The 10,825-nt window shown below is 46.7% G+C and overlaps 1 long non-coding RNA gene across 2 annotated transcripts; it reads left to right on the top strand.

Moving 5' to 3' along the window:
- Window positions 1-247: 247 nt before the first annotated feature.
- On the top strand, window positions 248-10,454 carry LOC137842668 (uncharacterized). 2 transcript variants are annotated; one of them, XR_011089156.1, is made up of 5 exons: window positions 248-707; window positions 2,406-2,536; window positions 3,522-3,603; window positions 5,905-9,867; window positions 10,317-10,454. It is a non-coding gene; the product is annotated as an uncharacterized lncRNA (long non-coding RNA). The 2 variants fall into 2 exon arrangements; XR_011089155.1 differs by having other exon boundaries at window positions 3,522-9,867.
- The last annotated feature ends 371 nt before the right edge of the window (window positions 10,455-10,825 follow it).

The raw sequence follows: 10,825 nt of genomic DNA on the forward strand, positions 1-10,825 counted from the left end.
CTGCCATGCCTTAATCCTGTCGACCCTGTAAAATGAGGCTTGTGAGATGCTGACCCCCTCCTGCTAGTGCCCTGCCTGAAGATCTCCTGGCCCTCGTGTTCACTGCCAGGCCCACGGAGATCGAGAGGCTCTGGGAGGTGTCTTGGACAAGCCCATTGTTTGGGCTGTGACACCGTCCTGCCATTTAATCTTAATTAATTACTTAATCAAAGCTAGTATTTACTGTTGTGAGTAAGCTCAACTGTTCGCAATAGGTAGTTGCACCGCCAGCCCCAATAATCAGGTGGCAGATTCACCAAAATCAAGAGCTCATTGTAAGGATGATGATATTTTATGGAAAGGATTAGTAATGAATGGGTGTTTGTGTACATTTCTGCTTTGTCTCCTTGACTGTTTAAATTTCCTTACAATTTTTGTTTTTCAAATTGCAGACCCCTAAGAATCGTATTTACAAGAAATGAAATACTAATATATTTAGAAGAGAAAAATTGATTTGATCCGTACAAACTATTGTGACTGCAAGGGCTGGGATTTTTCAGAGTACCAGGAAATGCCATGGAAGTCCCTCCAAAGTTGGAAGCAGCCACAGCGAGCTGGCACACGAGCGGTCCTGAACTCACACGGCACCGTGAGGGATCCGTTCCCCTGGGGAGGAAGCGAAGGGAGGAGGACAAAGATTGCAGCGTTAAGATCATGCCGTTGCTATGGTTAGTAGCATGAAAGTCTTGAGATTATTTTTTTTTTATGTATATATGCTTTTTTCTTCCCCCCATTCTGTCTGTGTGCTGGCGTTCCTGCAAAGGGAAGCCCGGGACTGCAGTCCCTGTAAGAAGGCCATCTGTTTTGGTTAGCGACTTGAAGGAGGTCAGGAATGGGCTGTGGAAGCCGACTGTCACAAAACGTCACGCAGCAGATAATAAACCCACAGCGAAATTTAATGTGTGGGTGTTTTTCATGGAAAGCATCTCGAATCTCTAGAGAGACACCCGGTCTGATGCGCTGCTGCTGCTGCTGAGACCTGGCAGAGTCGTCACGATCGGTGCAGGATCTGGCCAGGGGGCTGCGGGGAAGCAATGACAAGCCAAGGAGCTTCCCCTGGTGCCACCAAACCTAATGGCAGCACGGGGCAGGGAAGCTCCCTTGCCTGCTGCCTGAATGCAAAATATCTGCAAGGTGGCTCTGCTCGAGGGCTTGCTAATTTGTGCTGCGGGGAAGGAGAAATAACTTTCTGCTGGTGTCCAGTTCGGAGATTTCCCGGAGGGGAGGACAAGAAGTGACCTCCCTGGGGCAGTGGCAGTGGGACACAGTGTGCTTCATCCCAGCAGTGCCTGTCCCATCCCCTTGCCAGGCAGCACGAGGGCTGCTGAGAGGCTGCCTGGGTTATTAGGCTGTCTCAATAGCATGTTTGTGATGGTTCCCCAAGGACTCCAGTCTGAAGTAGCGGAGTCGCACAACCAGAGAAGGCTTCTGCCTCCCAGAAGTGAGCTACAACAGCACTTTAGCTGGAGACAGAACAGCTCTTTAAAAAGAAAATGCCGCGACTCCTCTTTTAAATGTTCCACTGGGCTCTCGAGGAGCTTTGCAGCCATCCACAAGGCTCTGAATGTTAAGGATGCAGAAACGAGCCCTGCTAAATCACAGCGGTGCCTGGCTGGTCTCCTACCAGCAGCAAGAGAGCGCAAGGTGTCCTGTGGTGGCAGGCAGGACACAGGGATCAGCTCATTTCACACATTTCTTCACTATGTCTTTATTTTCTTTACTGTTTTCTTTACTTTCTTTCCCTGTTCTCAATCCTTAAGGGTGAAAGCTCACACCTCTTTCTGCTCCCCTCCCCGTACCAGGGGCTATGGGGAAACACAAAGTAAGGAAATCATGGCAGGTTATTTACCCCTTGGGGAAACGCCCCGCTGGAGAAATATAAATCAGATTTTAAGCAGGAGAATTCCTAATTAAATCTACAGGAAGCCCTGATCCTCTTCCATGTACTCTGGTCTCAAACAAGCTGCTACTGATTTTATATTGGTGTGAGATAATTGCTCTCACTATAGACTTTCATAGAGGTCTTATTAGTGACATTCAATATACTCCTAATGAGCAAGGTCTATCGAAACACCCTTCTGTATAGCAACCTATTGCACTCAGGGGGTTAGAGATCCATAGGAAAGGAGAGTGGAGATGAAGCTCCTGAAGCACAGGTGGGCTTGTGAGCCTTTGGAGAGCTCTGGCACGGGCTGCTGAGATGTTGCCGCAGCTCTGGCTGCAGATGCACAGCCCTTCCCAACCCCCAGACAAAAAAATAAATAAATAAAAAATGTATTGACGCAAAATGTGGGAGAAAGGAAGAGAATCTGCAAATCATTTTTATTTATCTGAATCTATTGATGTGTCTGTATATCCATATCTAGCTGCCTACCCGCCCGTCAGCGCATTTCTTCGCCATCCTCCCACGGACGCTCGTCTGACTCCTGCCCCTGCAGCTGGTGCATGCCAGGCATCTCCTGACCTGGGCTGGCTTTTGCCTGCAGATCTCCTGCAGGTGAGTTTTTAGAGCTTCCACCTCCTCTACTCTCATCCTTCAGGAGCTGGCTGAAGGAAGAAATTCCCTTCTGCATGTGCCGGGGCCGCAGGCACAGCCTGGGTGGTGCCTGGGAGAGCAAAGGTGGACACGGGTTGTCCAGGAGGTGCTTTCAGTGAGATCTGGAGGGAGAAGCTGGGTGATGGTGCACGTAATGCCAGCAAACCCTGGGGAACCTGAAGCAGGAGAGTGTCTCCGAGCTGATGTTACTCTGGAGTATAGAAAAGTCCACGGCTGAATGGCTAAAAGGGGAAAGCTCCAGCAAAGGGAGGAGACGGGCTCAAGGGGAAGGGCTGCTGTGTGAGACATCAGTAGGGATGAAACAGTTATAGGGAGAGAAAAGGGAGTTTGGGGATTAAAGGAGCAATTAGAGTGAATGTCTGAGGGGCCTGGCTGCAAAGGCAAAACCGCCTAACTCATGGCTGGTAAACAGAAAAGGGGTGGGTAGGGAATAGGGCACCACAGGGGCTCAGAGAAGTGTTGGCAGTGAGGCTCTGGAAGGAGGAAAAGCTGCACAGAGATGCCAGAGAGAGGCAGAAGCAGTGGCCTGAGGCAGAGAAGGGTGAGGGATGTAGGACCGAAGCTCTGGGGTGCAGGATTGATTTACAGAGCGAGGAGCAGCCAGACAAGAGGAAACACTGGCACGAAGAATTCCCATGAGGGGGGAGCAATGCCATGGGCAGGGACAGCGGCCAGGCCTTGGTGCTCTCTTCCTGTCACTTTGACACTTTGCTCTAATTTCACCTCCATCCGTTCCTTCCACAGCCACCTTTCTGAGTTCCTTAAGGATGACTCATTAAAACAACAAGGAAAAAAAAAAAAGCCAAAGAAAAGCAACAGCCACCTATTTCTGATCTAAAATGAAAGGGCAAGCTGTGTTTTCTATTTGGTCTAGAAAATGCCTTTCAGAGCTCAGCTGGCATTTAATTTGTTTATTCTTCCTCAGGACTCTTGCTCGCCTCTCCCTGCTCCTGTTTTTCACAGTTGCTCCTAAATGGAAGGCAAAGCCAATAATGGCCAGGCTGGAGGTGAGCTTTCAAACCCACAACATTGGAGCAGGTTCAGAAGGAAACAAATGGAGGCTGCTCGGGCATCATTTAGGAAATGGCTGGAGACAGATGGGCATTTGGAGCTGAAACAAGAGCAGGAGAACTGCAGACCTTGGGGCAGCGGGAGGGTTTTGTGCTGCTGCAGGGCAGCTGGCAGTGCTGGCTGGGGGTGGGAGGGGTGCTAGCAGCAGCCCCAGCTGCCCAGGGGAAAGCTGCCTTCCTCCTCATCATCATCATCATAACCTGGGCACTGTGATGGCAGGAGGTGGCAGTTCACGGTGACAGCTTTATGTGCAGATCTGTGCACTGCGGTGATGAGGCTTAGCTCCTGAAGAGCTCCAAATGGGACTTTTAGAGGCTCTTAAACCAGCTGTGCGGTGTTTTCTGTTTCACAAGACCAGGTCCAGTCCAATTTCCAGTGTGAGGACCTGCCTGTGAGTACGCCTGTGTGCGTGCCAGTACTGGAAGGGCTGCAGTGCGCTAATGATGAGGTTGTTAAGTGGAGACTGCTAGGGCTGAGGTGGCAGCGGAAGGTCGGGGCTGTGTCCTAACACTTATCTCACCACGGGAGGTGTTCAGCTTCCTGTATCCCAGAGCAAGTCAGCAGAAAGGCAGGCGTGTGTATTTTGCTACAATTTCCAGGTGCTGAAAAATACAGACAATAAATAAGATGCTGGAGACCTCCATCCTCTTGCATATATACCTGTAGTACGTGACCTTCAGCGCTAGAGCAGATCACTTAGAGGTGGCAAATAAATGCAAAATATCTTCCTGCTTCACCTGGCCAAATTTTATTCAAGAAAGGATTTATCTGGAGAAACCAAAGGCATGCAGTCGGTGTTTGGCTCCTGGGGGCACTTTGCAAGCCAGCCGTTTCTGATATCCCATCCGTCTGCACCCCAGTGTTAATTCTGGGAGTCACCCATCACTTAGCCAAGCTAAGCTGTGCTGCAGCTCCAGCCTGTCCCCGCTGGCAGGACGCTCAGCTCTCTGTCTTGTCCTTGTCTTGCCTCTGCCTGCCTCGTGGCACGGATCTCTGCAGAGCGGCCAGGCCGCCAGCAGCTCTTTCTCTTTGGGTTTGCACAGCCTTTTCCTTGGGATCCAGGGGACTTGTTTGTATTAACGTAATTGGCAAACACATTGTTCAAATATTAGCAGTGGCAGCAAAACCATTGTGCGGGAGTAGTCGAGGCAAGCAGCCCCTCCGCTCGCAACAGTTAAAACCTGGATGCTGTTGCCAGGCATGTTAGGCGCTGAACACGATCCAGAAAAGCCGTCCAGCTCTGGAGCTGGCTGAGCAGCTCCAGTCTTAGTCATTATTAATGTGACTGGGGATAAAACTACACAGAAAGCCACTTTCTGCAACCGAAAGCATGTGATGAAGCACTTGGCGTTACGTTCAGCCGCCCCTGGAGCGCGGCGCGAGTGAGCAGGATGACGGGGGCTGTGCTGAGCCTCTTCAAAACCAGAAGAAAGTCATAAAGGAAAATGTCCTAATGGCTTTGCCACTACCCCACAGTTGTGTAAGATGTGCGGAAGGAGGTTTTCCAGGCACTTGTTGAACAGGACTTCGTGGGAAAGGTTTATAGTGATGAGCTGAATTCCACGACCCCACTGAATCAATGGCATTTTATGCCAGGTACAAATTGGGTCAGTATTTTTATGATGATGGCCTCCACTGATATACTGCTTGACTAAAAAAAAATAAAGGATATAAAGTGATCATAAAGCTCGGTTTATGCTTAAACATATGGACATGTGAATAATGCAGTTCCTATATGACAATAAAAAGGATGGGAGGAAGGTCTTTTGAATTCTTTATTGATGAATTTAATGTAGTGGGACAATACCAAATCAACGGCATGATGAAGGGGTTGGGGTTGCCAGGCCCACCTCTCTGATTTGGGCCAGTGCTACGGCTGATGAAAGTGAGGATTTTGGTCATTAAATATCCATCTCCCTCCTGAGACTGTGAGAAAGAAAAGTGCCAATAGGATCACAGAGATCTCCAACTTGCAGTCATTTGCAATGGAGTGCCAGTGAGAGGCAGCTGAGGAAAGCTGATGGATGAGGGTGCTGAGGATTAATAGGAATGTTCTTGCATATCAGTGCCCCCTATAAAAAATCCTGACTACCTCCTCCTTCACCCCACTATCCACCAATACTAGCTTTCTTTGGTCTTTCAGGTAAATCCCTATTTCTTAGAAATGTGAGTTAAGGGAGAATCATTTCTGTGTAAGAAAACATGCAGTGTTTTTTGTTGTTTTTTTTTTTCTGCAGGTGAAGCTGAAAAACACACCCCAGCATAGCCTGAAGATGTAAAAGAGAGAAGACACATAAACAAGAATTCAGAATGTATTTATAAAAACCTCATGCATTTTTTTCAGCTATTCTCATGCTGTTTGAACATGTAAAGCTGGGCACGCTCTGGCTGCAGTCAGAGTATCTCCTACGATAACTCTGTTGGAGTTGAGATGAGCTACATAAGCAGACAATTTGGCCCATAATTTTTCCTCATGATCGGCAATTTAAAAAATAATCTCTGAAGGCAGTGGGTGTTTGAACGCTGTTGTCTCTGCTCATGCTGTTGCTTTCCCTTACTGCTCCTGAACCCAGCCGGGTGCTGCTTGAAGCCCTGGCACTATTGCAGCCTAGAGCCTTGTCAAAGCACCCTGACCGCACTTCTGCTTGACTTGGCCGAAACTGGAGTACAACACGAATAAATGCCTGTCCTCTCACTTTTCCAAACCCACAAGGAATCAAATCTACCCAAAGTCACCTCTGCTTCAGGTGTGTAACAGCAGTGCCATGTCCTCCCTTCTACTATGGGGAAACCGATGCTCAAAGGGGATTTTGTTTTGGCAAACAAACAAAAAACTGATCTATAAGAGGGTTAGAGATGTGAGCCCCAAACCATATATCCTGCCCATTCAATTAATTTTCTTCTAAACACCAATCTCAGGCTTTAACCAAAAGCCTGTCCTTAAATGAGAAGCGAGCAAACTCTGTGGTTTCAGCAAAGTGTTTCTGTTCAAACCAAAAAGCCTGGAGCTTTTGGTACATTATTGCATTCATTTAAAAACTGTTAAAATTAATGGGAAAGTGTAAGAAAACAAAAATCATTTAGGGAAGCTTTTTCTTTTAATATGTATAAACTCAAAGAGATTGATGTACTGATATTTTTTCTACACAACCGTTTTGTTAATGAAGTATTTTGTTGCTTATTTACCTTTACAAATATCCAAGGACAGCTTCACCGCAGGGTTTATGTTATTCCCCAGCAAGCAGGAAGTTTGTGGTTTTAGGGAAATGCTTTTATTTAACGTTTAAAACAGAATGCAGATCTGATTCACTTGCAGCATTTCACTCCAGTATGATATTTCAATAGATCAATAGGATTGATAGCATGAAAAGTTAAATATAAACTCAATTTTGTTGCAAAATAGTTGAAGGATAGTGTGAAAATGCTCCAAATTTTGTTTTAAGTCAAGATCCCCCAGATTTGGCAATTCATTTCATGATAATGATATTTTGGGGCACATTATTCTCTCCCACGGGCTTCAGAGTAGGGCTTATACCTGTCTACACCGAAGGAAAATTTGAAACAATTTCTGCAGCATCGATATTTTCCAGCTGATTTTTTTTTTTTTTTGAATGCTGCTTTGCAAATATTTTGATGGAAAATCCCTAACAATCTCCCACAATTCAATGAACTCAATTGGATTCCTTAAGTGATAAATTCAGAGAATTGCAGCACCACAGAATGGCAGGGGTTGGAAGGGACCCTAAAGGCCACCCAGTCCCAGCCCCGTGCCGTGGCAGGGACGCCACCCACTAGGTGAGCTTGCCCAGGGCCTTATCCAGCCTGGCCTTGGACACCTCCAGAAATGGGGCATCCACAGCTTCTCTGGGCACCCTGCTTGCACCTGTGCCCAAGGGAAATCTTTGCATTTCGTAGCGTTCTTATTCAGTTTGGGTCTTCCTTGGTTGTGGCCCTGCGTCAACTCCCAGTTGTGCAGTTCTCACAGGTGACTGGTCGAACACAAGTGTCATTTTGGCTGCTCCCTGTTCATATCTTGGCTGCTTAATTATGTCCTGCAGGTGGTGCCCTGGAGCGGTGCAGGGAGAGGAGAGGAGGGAACCTTCCAAGGAGCATCAGTTCGGGTTGGGTGTCCATCCAGCCTAAGAATGGCGATTGTCACCTCCTTCCCCACCCTTAGACAACAAGTGAGAGCTGTCACATTCGCTGCCAGCACGCTGCCACTTACCCTTTCAGCCTGTAAGTACTGATATAACTGTGACAAATGCATAGTTACAGGAACAGGAGATGTAAGGATGCAGCTGCAGATCCTGGACCATTACAGATGTTTCCAACAGGCTCCTTCTGTTCTCCCTACAACCTTTCTTCTTCGCTCCCAACCAACCGTGACATAGCGGATTCAGCCACATGGAATTAAACACATCTCACTCCCACTTCCTCTCCCCCCCTTTTTTTTCCCCATTAATTGTATTTCATACTGAGTTCTGATGAGCTTTAGGTATCTGTCCTTATATGAGCCAAAGGTAATATAATAACAACAAGATCCCCAAAGTACTAATAGGGTAATATGTGGTGAGAGGAAGGTACCAAGTGGAAAAAGAAGCAAGGCATAATATAAAGAAAAGGTAGAAAGAAAAAGGAATGATAAACAGAGTGATAAGAGCAGGGAAAAAAAAAAAAAAAGAAAAAAAAAGAAAGCAATGTAAAATCAGAAATAGGGGAAAGGCTAAAAGGCAAAAGGGCAGATGGAAGAGAGAAAGAGGAGAAGATGAATGGGTGGGCTGAAGGAAGGCAAAGGAAGGGAAAAGCTGAGTAAGGAGGGATGAAAGAACTCCAGAGTGATCGGTTCTGCAGGTGCATCTCAGCAGGTTGCCTCTGATCGGCTCTCTCAGGGACACAGCATGTTACCTGGACTAATTTATAAAGGAAATGAAAAGGAAATGGACTTGTTATAATGAACACCATTAATTCACCTCTTCAGACTTCACTGTTTGAACAGAGAGTATCAAACTACTCAATTGTCATTTGTCTATTCCATTCTTCTCTGTTGCCTGTTAGAAGTGACTGGTGAGCACATACGCCCCCGAATGGCTGCACAGCCACTAATTAGCATATATATTGTTTGTCCTGGTACAAATTTATAGCAAACAGCAATATTTTACACTCCAGTAAAGTTAATAAATGAGGCTTTAGGCTATAAAAATTTCATGTTCTTTTGTGCAAAGGTCAATTATAAATAGTTAAGCACATATTCATCCAAAAGCTTTGGGCTCCGGCACTGGAAGAATAAAATATATTTTGATCAGTCCACTTGCCAGCTGGACCCATGCCTCTCGTGCGGCCTCTGAGACACCTTTCTCCAAATGGCCATTCAGTTGTAGAGTGCTTTTGGCCATGAGATGACTGAGGTCATGCTTTAGCTTACAGGAGGAAGATGCTGTGAAATGTTAGAGGTACGCTAGGATCACGCTGAGCCAGGCTAGTGGAGATTTTAATGGTTCGAGTTGTCCTCTCTGAGAAGCTCTGGGGCTGCAAAATCAGATGCGTACACTCAACGGTGCCGCTGATGCTGTTAAGGACAAAAAGTCCTTAGGGAGAAGCTAAAACTAAGGAATATGAAAGCCCTTCCTCATTTTCCATATGCAAAAAATGTGGGTTTAAAGATATCTTTTATTTGTATTACGGGAACACGTAGGAGCTGCATTGTGCTCGACGCTATAAATATATAGAAGAGAGGTGGCCTGTGTTTTAAAGGGCATCATCTGCATATGAGTGATGGAAGGAGAGGTTCTGCAGTCACATGCGTTATTACTAATATAATTCCTTTATATTACAGCTTCAACAACAAGACTATGCTGTTATATGGGGTCATATGTGAACACAGATAAAGACAGACGTGTCTCCTTGGGACTGAGAGCTTATAAGACAGGGATCAATGAACTGGATGTATCTTCTTTCCATTGCAGGTGGAGAGGAAATGCACTGGCATTTCCTGCAACAGCCTTCTTGAGGCTGGAGCTATTAAATCACAGAAAAATTTTGAGGGATTGTGGTGAAGCTGGCCTGTGACAATGTGACAAGGAAATTCAATCAGAGGACATGGAGATTATAGGATAGACTAGACTGAGCAGGGGATGCAAGCAGCTGCTTACTGGAAAGAGACACCGTGAACAAGAGCATCTGAAGACTTGACACCGCAGGAGGTAAGGAATGGAGAAGTCTGGAGCCCAGATCACGGAGGAAGCAGTGTTAAACAAACTGTCACCCAGCATTTGTCATCAGTGTTAACCTGGTAACCAGGCAACTGAGAGATATGTAAGAAGCTCACTGCTTCATCCAGAGTGAAGGGATGTGTTTGGAGGGGATGAGAAAGGGCTTAAGAGCTCTGTGATTCACGGGATCAGCAACCCATCATCAGGGGCTGTCGGGCTGGCAGGCAGGACACACTCACACACATGCTGACTTTATAGGATAGATTAAGGGCGAGGCAGGAAAGCATGGAAATGAAGGGAAGAAATCAGCACAAATGGGAACTGTACCAAAGAGCTGAAGCTTCAATTATTGCTGTCATTAGTTACTTCTCAACAATTCCTGTAGTTGTCCCAACTGCAGTATTTCATGTTGGTTTACTGCCTTCCCTCTACCTCTCCAGGGCTGTGCATCCAGCGTGTCTCTGTGAAGCTTTGTTCTCAGCTACAGGACATATTCAGCCCCACGTATCATCCCTCCACTGCCCAGAGACCACATCAGACACCACCAGCTTCAACAGAGAGAAGGAAAGCCACCGGACACCAAACAGCAGCAGGTGGGGATGGGGGAATAAAGATGTTGAAAAGGACTGTTGACATCCAGAGACCGGCTTGTCTTTGCAGACAGGAGAGCTTTTAGTTGGACTGGTTTCATACAGGGAATGGTTTGAAGGTCCTGTACAAGAGAAGAGAAGTTTGGCAGGGAACAGAAAGCTACGTAGAGGTGAGATGAAATCAGGAATGCTTGGCACATGGAGAGACGTGGAAGGGTCTGGGGACAGAGGAAGAAGGGGTAGGGTGAAGGGGGAGATGAAAGGGTTGTTACCACTCTGCGTGTATCCTAAAAGGAGAACACAGCACACAAAGCTTGACTTTCCCACTCACCCGGCCATGTGAACAGAGGGTGTGCAGA

The sequence above is a fragment of the Anas acuta genome, chromosome 20, assembly GCF_963932015.1.
Source record: "Anas acuta chromosome 20, bAnaAcu1.1, whole genome shotgun sequence".
NCBI classification, from domain to species: Eukaryota; Metazoa; Chordata; class Aves; order Anseriformes; family Anatidae; genus Anas; species Anas acuta.